This window comes from Trematomus bernacchii, unplaced genomic scaffold, assembly GCF_902827165.1.
Source record: "Trematomus bernacchii unplaced genomic scaffold, fTreBer1.1, whole genome shotgun sequence".
In the NCBI taxonomy this organism is placed as follows: Eukaryota; Metazoa; Chordata; class Actinopteri; order Perciformes; family Nototheniidae; genus Trematomus; species Trematomus bernacchii.
Window position 1 is genome coordinate 148,539 of NW_022987842.1, and position 10,463 is coordinate 159,001.

At 44.3% G+C, this 10,463-nt stretch overlaps 1 long non-coding RNA gene across 1 annotated transcript; it reads right to left on the minus strand.

The window, feature by feature from the left end:
• Nucleotides 1-150: 150 nt before the first annotated feature.
• On the minus strand, nucleotides 151-4,112 carry LOC117468641. Its single transcript, XR_004554504.1, has 3 exons — nucleotides 4,027-4,112; nucleotides 1,378-1,469; nucleotides 151-748 (listed from the first exon to the last, which is right to left on the minus strand). It is a non-coding gene; the product is annotated as an uncharacterized LOC117468641 (long non-coding RNA).
• Nucleotides 4,113-10,463: the final 6,351 nt, after the last annotated feature.

The following is a 10,463-nucleotide window of genomic DNA, read 5'->3' on the forward strand; positions in this document are numbered from 1 at the left end:
AAAAAACATCTACATTGTTATGAAATAAGAAGTGTTTGGACTATTTACTTTTGTTCAATTCCTATTTGTATATTGTTCAGCTAAATCTGGCCCTGCTGCTAAAATGACCCATGTGAACCACAAGGGGATCAAATATCCTATCTTGCTGATCAGATGAATTGTTGTGAAAAACGTAACATTTTAAAAACTGTACTTTGTCTTATTTGTTGATTGAATAACAAAAACCCTTGTTGTGCTCGAGGTCTACAAATCTAACACTAGGTGGCGCTGTAACGCGTTCCTCCTGTTATCTCAGGAATCACTACATTAGATTCAAACACTGGGTATTGTAACACTGTTTTTAGAGGATATTTGAACATTAATATATGGCATTCATTGGCCAACTTAGTTCCTGAGCGGCCTGGGTTGGTGTGTCTGGTTTCAAACTGCACCGACTGCATTGACTTTTAAAAATAAAACTAACTTGTGATGTTTTTTAAAGATCTTCATCTTCAGTGGGAACCAATTGGCTTGGAGCTGACAGGAAGTCAGGAAACATGAGGCACTAACACATTGCTGGTGACTTTCAGAGTGAAAGCTATATTTTCTAACGTTGGTTAAAAGCTATAAGAGCTGATAAACCCATGTGTGCGAGAGGAGCTCCTTGGAGCTGCTACTCTGCTCCCTGAGCTCCTTCCTCTTCAGCAGGAACACCCAGGTAATCCAGCTCAATGTCCTCCTGTCGGCTCGGCCTCCGCCCCCTGGTGGCCTGGAGAGACATGACAGCACACAGTGAGACTTCCTGCATCACTCCTGTTCAATAACACACACTGTGGCCGTTTCTCAATCGCGAGGATATTGGCTTCCAAGCCAATATTTCAAGGATGCTACGTCATCGAGTGCCGCCGAAGGACTGTTCCAATCTGCAGCATACTTGGAATTCCACCGAGGCCGCGTCCTTGGTTTGGGGGAAATTTTGAGGCTGCACATGGGTAGACTTCGCGTCCTTAAAATCCCCACAATGCTTTGCGCATGGACCAATTTCCCCAAATCTGTGGCGGAAGATGTAAGGCGGGGCCTCTCATATGACGCACACCTGCACACTTGCTAGCCTGTTCCACTCTTCGTTTTCCGAATGCCAGGAAGTATTCTTGCCTCGCTTCTGAAGCAAGATGCTCGGCTCGGCTGTGCTACCAAGCCAGAATCCTCGCGATTGAGAAACGGCCTGTTTCATTCAGTCAGTGGTGGAACAACAACATGTCTCAGTACCTTATCATTCAGTCAGTGGTGGAACAACAACATGTTTCAGTCCCTTATCATTCAGTCAGTGGTGGAACAACAACATGTCTCAGTACCTTATCATTCAGTCAGTGGTGGAACAACAACATGTTTCCGTACCTTACAGTAGAAGTGAAGTCCGACGGTCACCAGCAGCACCAGCAGCAGAGTCAGCGGCAGGACGACGGCTCGGATGATAAAAGGTCCTGGATCTGATCAAACACATGGACAGCATCACATCAAGAGTCAGCAAACACACAGAGACCTGAACCCACTTCAGCATGGAGACTCCTCTACAGTTATATTACAATAAACTACATCTTCTTAAAGCTCCCATGTCATGCTTTTCCGGTTATTACCCGTCCCCTTGTGTGTTATGAAGGTTTTTATGCATGTAAACGGTGTGCAGAGTCAAAACCCTCAAAGTACACCCTGTAGCGAGTAAAACTCTAACACAGAAAATACCTCCCCAAAACGCCTCGTTGGAGATACGTCACTGCCCATTTGAGTCTTCCATTTAGTTCCGGGTACCGCCTGATGTCATGCGGTACCCGGAACGAAATGGACCAATCCCGAAGAGCTATGGCCACACCAGCAGCGGCGTGTTCCTCCTCCAGAGGTTCGAAGAACCGGCATTTCACAGACGAAAGCTTCCAAAAACATTGCCCAGTTTGAGGCCGGATATGCACAGCTTGTTTGGACCGTTTGGAGCAGGGGAAGATCTGGGTATACAACCTGTAAGTTTGCATTGTTATTTGTGTATTTATCAAACAAGACTGTTTAAATGTGTAAACTGTGTTGGACTGCTAAGCCATTGACACAGTGCTAACTGTGCTAACTAAGTTGCTAGAGTTTCCATATATCAACTCTAATATCAGCAGATGGCCTTGCATACATGTATCTCATAGCAGGAGAATGTCTGCATTCACACACAAAATACCTATTGACAGTATACTGCGGGTGATTTGCCGGTCAGTCGCGAAACGTAATTACATTATAGCTGGCGTAGCGATCTAACACACGGAGCTTGAGCTAGTTTTGGTCAGAAAAACATTTTTGTGATGCTACGTTGCTAGCGTTTAAATATATCAACTACAATGTCAGCAGATGGCCTTACATGTTTGTCATGGCAGGAGAATGTCTGCAGTCACACACACGGAATACTCATACAGTATACTCCGGTTTACCGTACATTGTGACCGTACATATACTGCATGTAGCTAACGAGGCTAGCTGTATGCTAGCGCAAAACAATGTATTCATGCAAGTTACATTGTATGGTAGCAGAATACCCGTATACGATTGCAATTATAAAACACGTTATTGCTAGCCTAATATGAACCACTAGCTTTGTTCATAGTAGTTTTATTACACTGCATTATAGTTGCCTTTCCTCCAAGCTAACGTTCATATCGTGTTAGCTACCAAGGTAAACAAAGCTAGGTTAGCATATTAGCAGGCAAGCTGTTCATTACACAACTACTACTAACGAATCTAAAACAACTAAGTTTCTCTAATATTTTGTGATTTGCATTTGATTTCGTCCAGCCAGATCCTGGCGGACAATCCATGACGGGGAAGGGATTCTACTACTACTGAGGCCTCGTGCTAAAAGGCACCGCACCGCACCGGCTGTGCGCAGGCAAGAGGAGGAGGAATGGATGATATACCGTGTATATATGTATATTTATGTTCATTTTGTACATTTCTAAAAATAAAGTTTAATGGAAATACTTAGTAGGCCTATCCTTTCTTCCCTGAATTCATATATAGCAAACCATGATTTGATTTCTCATCAAACAGTAGTAGTTTATAACGGGTAAAAATAACTTACTCTTTGTTATGAGAGTAGCTCGTAGGCCACAACGGAAAGACAAGGAGACATACACGAGTTTACAAAACCACGGCACATTTATTGTGGTAAATGCAAAGATAGGTGGTTGAGAGGATCGCAGAGTTAGTCTTCCTGCAGCCGCTTTGGAGAGAGACTGGGGCCGTAGTGTCCGGAGGTGTCCGTGATCGTGCTGATTAGCTTCTTCAGCTCCACCCCATCGTAAGACAAAGGCCCTGGGGCCGTCACACTCTTCTATAACAACAGTTAAAAATATATATGTATATAAAATATACCGCTGTACCGACGCCATGATAAGACTGATGTTACGCTGAGAGCAGCCGGGAAAAGCACTGACATGGGCGCAGCCTCTCTGGTGGTTGACTAATCAGAACGAGTGGCCGAGCTGACCAATCGGAGCACACTAGGCTCACAGGGAGGGGGGGGCAAGAGCTCCAACGAGTCGTTTAGTGGAGAAAGTGAATACTGCTGAATACACATGCTTGACAGAGATGCTGTATGCGAAACCAATGTGAGTTTGGAAAATTGCACAGTATAAATCTATTTTAGTATACCTCAACAATGTAATTATGATCAGTGGAAATGGCCATGACATGGGCCCTTTAAGATCTTCATTCAACCACAACCCTTTTTCCTGTTCATACCAGACAGTAGGACTGTAGGGAGAAGCTGCTAGCTGTATCTGTTGAACAGTCAGTACTCATGGCAATACTCCAATGTAAACTACAGCTGACTGGAGAATTGCTGTTCTGGATTCATGTCTTCACGGTTCATTGCACTTATGTACGTTGCTCTGGAAAGCTAAATGTGATGTTAGGGTGTGACTGCTTCAGGGCTCACAGTAAAACACTCAGTCCTCACCAGCGTTCTCCTGGGGAGCATCACGCTCTGTCCTACAGTAAACTCTAACAGCTCACCTGTGACGGTGACGGAGAGCACACGGCTCTCAGAGGAGAAGTCCTGAGAAAAAGCAGAGAAATAAACACAGCTGTAGTTTCCCTGGTGGGCGGGCTCTGCAGCCGGGAACAGGAAGTGGGCAGAGTGATTGACAGCTGGCCGGGTGTAGTTGTGAGTGGAGGCGCTGAGCAGGAAGGAGCCTCCTAGGTACTGAGGCTGGATGGAGCAACTGATGGTGAAGGTGTAGCCTCTGAACACCTGGAACCCCTGCTGCTGGGCCCCGGAGACCCCGTACATGGAGGAGGACACAGAGATGTTGGACTGAAACAGCTTATCTGGAGAGAGAGAGAGAGAGAGAGAGAGAGAGAGAGAGAGAGAGAGAGAGAGAGAGAGAGAGAGAGAGAGAGAGAGAGAGGATATTTGATTTTTTTTTAGACATTAAGAAGATTTGATTTGTTAAACACATCTCTTCACATAGAAACAGAGTTCAAAGCAAGGCCTCCCTCCACCACAGAGCTCACAGATGGAGTGAAACACTAACGGTTTAAAAACTCCTCCATGTTTCTCATCAGAGAGTGAAATCTAAAATCTACACTCACTCTTGCTTTCACCAAGAGAAACACATGTTAGTGAGTTGCTGAGCTGCTGTACTGTTTACTTTGTTGTTCCTGCTTTTGGAGATCCACATGTTTGCCTGCCCCAGCAGCAACAATAAAAACAGTCTCTGTGAAAACCTCCTCTCAGTCTGAAGACACCGCTTTGAAGACATTACAAAGAGCTTTCAGTCTGTGACAGTCCAGGTAGCAGAGAGTGATTGTCTCTTTTGCAGCTTTCACACCAGCGCTTTCCCCTTTCTAGCTCCTTGCTAGAGCTTTTCTGGTTCAGCTCCGGTTTCCCTTTTCAGCTCCCGCTCTGTTCACACCGCCCAGCTGCCGCTGCTGCGTCATGACGTCACCGTTTACATCGCTGATTTTCCCCCCAACGGAGCTCACAACAACAACAACGGGGGGGGGACTGCGTCTGGTCGATGATCGTGTTGCTTTTAATCATACGAAGCCAGATTAAATTAAATAACGACTTCTCCAACCTTATACTTTTCTCCTGAGTGCTGTGGTTCATTGTTTATTAATGTGTTTCAGCGGCATTTACCGACCGCTGCAGTGCTGGCTGCTCTTCCACGGGAGTTTATTCTCCCGTTAGCTCCGGGTTAGCTCACACGGCTCTAAAGTATTCACTGTCTGACTGTCACACAAGCAGCTGATACATATCCCCAGTTCCCCTTAAGTGAATGTGTGTCAGTCTGAATTGACGCTGTTTGGCATCACAACGCTGTTATGAAAGTGTCTCTGGTATAACATGGGTGATGTTAGCATAGCAACCGAAGCTAAACTGACTACTTGCTAAGCCGTTTTCTACAGGCACATTTTACCGGCTCCGAGCCGGAGCTGGAAAAGCGCCGGTGTGAAAGGGGCATCTGTCAGAGAGAGAGAGACTGACTAACAAAGAGACAGGTGACATGATGTCATAAACAATGTCACTGATGGGCTTACCTGAGCAGGTGAGAGTCAGGAAGAAGGGAGAGGAACGTGATGCTGCTGCACACTCCCTCAGAGCAGATCCAGACTGAACACAGAGAGAGCTCATCCTCCACAGAGGTCTCTCTGAGGACACCTCTCTCTGTACAGAAACAGCAGAGCCACAGTCGAGCTCTCTGCAGGCGACTCCTGCTGCCTTCAGGGTCCAGAGAGGGTAATCGTCCACTGGTCTCCATTCTCCCAGATGTTCCACCTCCAGAGGTCCTTCACAGCGACTCTCTCCTCCCACCAGCTTAACACCACCAGGCTCTGAAGAGAAACAAGAGAGTGATCAGAGAGAGAATAAAGTGAGTTTGATGAGAACAGAATGAACCAATCACAGCTCCTCTCTACCTGAGCAGGTGAGGCTAACAGCTGTGCCAGGTGAGCAGGTGTTTCTCTCTGAGGCTGAGCTACAGTCCAGGAGAGCAGACTCATGGCCTCCACACTGGAACTCTTTGGTCCACATTGGAGCCTCCCCTTCTCCATAGAGCGCCCCCTGGAGGACTGAAGGAGCCCCACAGCCCAGCTGCCGGCAGACCACCTGGGCATCCTGCTGGTCAAAGTCAGCCTCACACACTGAGGACCAGGACGGGTTAGACTGGGTAGACTGGTCAGAGTTCACCTCCAGTCTGCCTGAGCACAGACCAGTCCCCCCCAGCAGCCTGACAGAGTCTGCAGAGGACAGAAGATCAAACAGAGGTCAAAGACGCACCATCAAAGAGATGAAACAATATTTCAGAGATTCAAACTGGACTCAGTTCCAACATGAGTTGATGATGAACAACAGAACACATGTTTATAAGAACACAGACTGCAGGTACCCTCACATCTACATCTGATACCCTCTAGCACAGGGGTAGCCAACACGGTGCCCGCGGGCACTTGGTCGCCCGCAGAGGCAACGTGAGTCGCCCGCGGGGCATGTTCTAAAAATAGCTCGCCAAGCAAATCCAAAATGTATAAAATACACAAAACAAAAAAGGAAATGTAATTAAAAGAATCTACCCTATGCATAAACGAAACCTAAATCATAGCGAACTCTATCTACTTAATACAACTCTATATCTATCTAACACCCCTCCTCCCCCCACCCCCAAAATTAATATCTACCAATCACGTTCTTGCTTGATTTGCGGGACTAGCGTTGCAGACTGGAAGAAAAGCAATGTGGCACCTCCCCGCTGATTTTCCTTCTGGCAGAATGTACACAACACATCAGCCCCATTGAACAGCCTATCATGCAGCCTATACAACACATGGGGGGCAGAGTTTTACTCTGTGTGTTGCAACTTGCATATCTTTATTGCACTTGACGCACACACACGCATGGCGTAATTTCCACCTGGGACAGGGGGGAAATGTCCCCCCCCACTTTTCGAAATCCCGTTTGTGTCCCCCCACTTTAAAAATATGTTTATTATTTTTTTTTAACGCAAGCCGTCGATCGCCACGGAGGAGCTCACAGCCTCTGTGAGCGAGCGAGACAGAGCGAGCAAGAGAGCTAGGGAGGGAGGGAGGGAGAGGGGGAGAGAGAGAGCGAGAGAGCTGGGGGGGAGGGAGGGAGAGAGAGAGAGAGAGCTAGGGAGAGCATACCTTTATCTATTTAATATAGATAAAGTAAGAAATCATTCCAATGTGTACTATAGGACAGTAAAAAAAATCAAAAAACAGTTTGAAAGGAGAGTGATTAGTAAAATAAGCATACATAAAAAGAAAAAATGCTAACTAGGTAACATAAGATAAGAATAAACCAGTTTAAATGATTTGTTATTGGTTGTGATCATATTCTAAAGATGTTTGGATTATTGAAAAGTATACAGCTCTCTTTCATCTGAGTGTTGAGAGCTGTATCCATCAATTCATGTTGTGCTCAAAGTGCTCCAGATTGATGCATTTCACTTCAACATTAAAAAATAATCTTCCTGGGGGTGCATGCCCCCCGACCCCCCTAGAGGAGGTGAGGACCCCCCTGGAGGAGGTGAGGCCTGTCCACCCCCAAATAAAGCAGGTTCAAATAATTAGATTGCATACATGTTCTTTTAGTAAACACTGCAAACGGGTCCCACAGACCCAAACAGCAAACAAAGGTTAAAGGTCAGCATATCATAATGTTAAAATGTGCTAAATATATACACCGCAAAAAAAAAAGTAAAAGTAGCCCCCGACTTGTTTTATTTTTTTAAAGTAGCCCTCACCCTAAAAAAGGTTGGTGACCCCTGCTCTAGCAAGTGGTCTCCATTAGTGAACCCTTTCCCTATGTCTTCAACAGATCCTCTGCTCCTTCTGCTCAGGGACTCAAAACAATGTTTTAAAAAAAGGTTTTATTATTTCTCACCTATCTAATAGAATCTGATCCTAGAACAGAAATCCCATTAGAAAATGAATTCTAAAATATGAAAGCCACAGGAGCCGGACTCTGCTCTGAAGGAGCTTCTCTGGGTGAAGGACGCCTCGAGGAGCCCCGGCTGAGCTGATCAAAGCTGTGTCCAGGAGGTCTTGGTGCTGTTATGGTGGAACCCAAAGAACCTGCTGCTGGAAACCAGAGGCTCAGAGAGAGGTGGAGCTGAAGCAGGAGTCCTTTCAGACTGGTTGTCCCAGGGGACTCCTGAGGCAGCAGACATACATGTCTCCATCCACACAAATATGTTTCAATGCAAACACAAATAGTTAGCGTTTTGTATAAATGTAAAAAAAGTTTCACAAATATATTTCTGATCCACACACAAATAGTTATTGTTTTAAATAAATGCAATATAAACCTGTTAAGCCCCACAGACCCGCCGAAGGGGCCGAAACCACAACATCAGCAAGCAACAGTCTCTGAGGGCTTCTTAAGATTTAATAGACTATGAATGTTTCATATCCATGTAACGGGAAGAAACTCAGCTAACTGATGATATGAACCATTTTTAGCAAAAAAAACAAGACTAACGCTGAGCCTCTGAATTAGCCCTGAGCGGAAAAATGCTAACGCCGTTAGCACAGAACTCACGGTATAAACACCCTTATTACTTATCGTAACTGCACATCCAACCCATCGATTAGCATCGTGAGATTACACAGATTCGATAGGTATCAGTATCATCACTCCATGATCAAAACTCGCGACATGAGAAACAAAAACAGACATCACAACAAATAGCATTAGGTAGCAAAAGCGGCACATTTCTTACCTTAGCTGTAAGTCTTCAATGGCATTAAAACGATAAAAACGCTGCTGAAGGTTAATCCATAGGTTAATCCAATGTGTCTGTGTCTGTGTCACGCTTTCAGTTTTCAGATTTCAGAGCGTAAAATAGGTTTCACTTTGGGCAAACTGCCTGTGCATAGCCCCCATTTCTCAATGGTAACGTTAGTGTGCATGTGGAACTTCTCCTTCGATTCTATTGGCTCTAACGGTTCAAAAGAGATGTCAATCATCAAAATCGACCAATGGGTTCCAGAGAAACGGCAAATACGCCCAGATCAGCCCAAATGACCCCAAAGGTGTTTTTTGTTTTGCTAAACCTCTCTAAAAATGTCAAATATCACTTGTTTTTGCATCAATCTTGATACAGGGTACTTATTATATGTTGTGCTTTGGATTCCTAAAGCTTTTAGTCTACTAACCCATCATCCAAGGGTGGTTTTCACTATAAGTAATGTTTTTTATTTGGGCGGACACTATAATTAATTTTTTTTCACTATGTTCAATCTGAATTTTCTTTAAAATAAAAACAATTCTATATTGATTCTGACTTTTCTACATCCAACTCACAGGTTTATCATTACTTTGAGAAAAAATATTATTAATTCACCCCTTTTATAAGTGAAGTTATTGTCATTTGTTGTGGAAATGTCATTTTCGAGCCTGAGACCTGAAAAACAGGCTTGGGGCTTAACAGTTGTGAATCAATAACATATGTGACCTGCTCTATCGAAATCAGTCGCATTGACCCGAAGACACATTTTGAGTTGTATACACTGTTGGAAAGAGGAGATTCCTAGCTTTCTAATGATATCAAGATTGTTTTTGTACTCCAAATATTAAGCAAAATATGTCACATTATATAATGACTGTCACCGAGTCATCATTTTGAGAAAAAGGCCTTCAAAGATTCCTCTTCTCTGGAATCCATCGATCTGATTGATTATTAGCGGAGCAAATGATCAAAATAGTCCGGAGGGGAAATATTTCCGTTTGGATTACTGGTCTGGGGGAAGCTCGCGAGTGTGTGTATGTGTGTGTGTGTGTTTGTGTATTTTTGCGTTTGTGTGTATTGTGTTTGTTTCCCGGGGAAAACACTCACGAGAAACACCGGCTGTTGTTATGCTTGCTGTGACGTTAAATGACTCCGTTCTCCGCTTGTAAATATGCCGTTACAAGCTTCATAGTTGTATTTATCATCTAAATTTGCCGAAACAAGTTTAATATTCTGAAAGCCAAGACTTTGTTTAATTGAAATCAGATGAAAACAAACTGTAACGGACCCCGCCATGTTATCTAGATAACTATATGCCTTTTTTCAGCCGGAGGGAGGGGGGGCTGCGCTACGGAAGAGCAGATTGCGAGCGAGAGGTGCCTGTCATCTTCCCTTCACAAGCTTCACAAATGTATTTATCGTGTGATTTTGGAAATAAAAGTTTCATATTCTGAAAGCCAAGACTTTGTTTATTTAAAATCAAACAAAACACCCGAACCCCGAAAAAATAGTTTTTTACGCAAATCCACGTTTATTTTGAAATGAGCCGTTGCGACATCCGACTGATTTCGATAGAGCGGGTCACATATTTGATGTTGTTACATTTCTATAAAAAATGCTTTTGTGAGTGGATTTCTCAGACACCCTGACGTAACTAGATTCACAAATGAATGTATTCAAGATGGGAGTTTCTGTAGC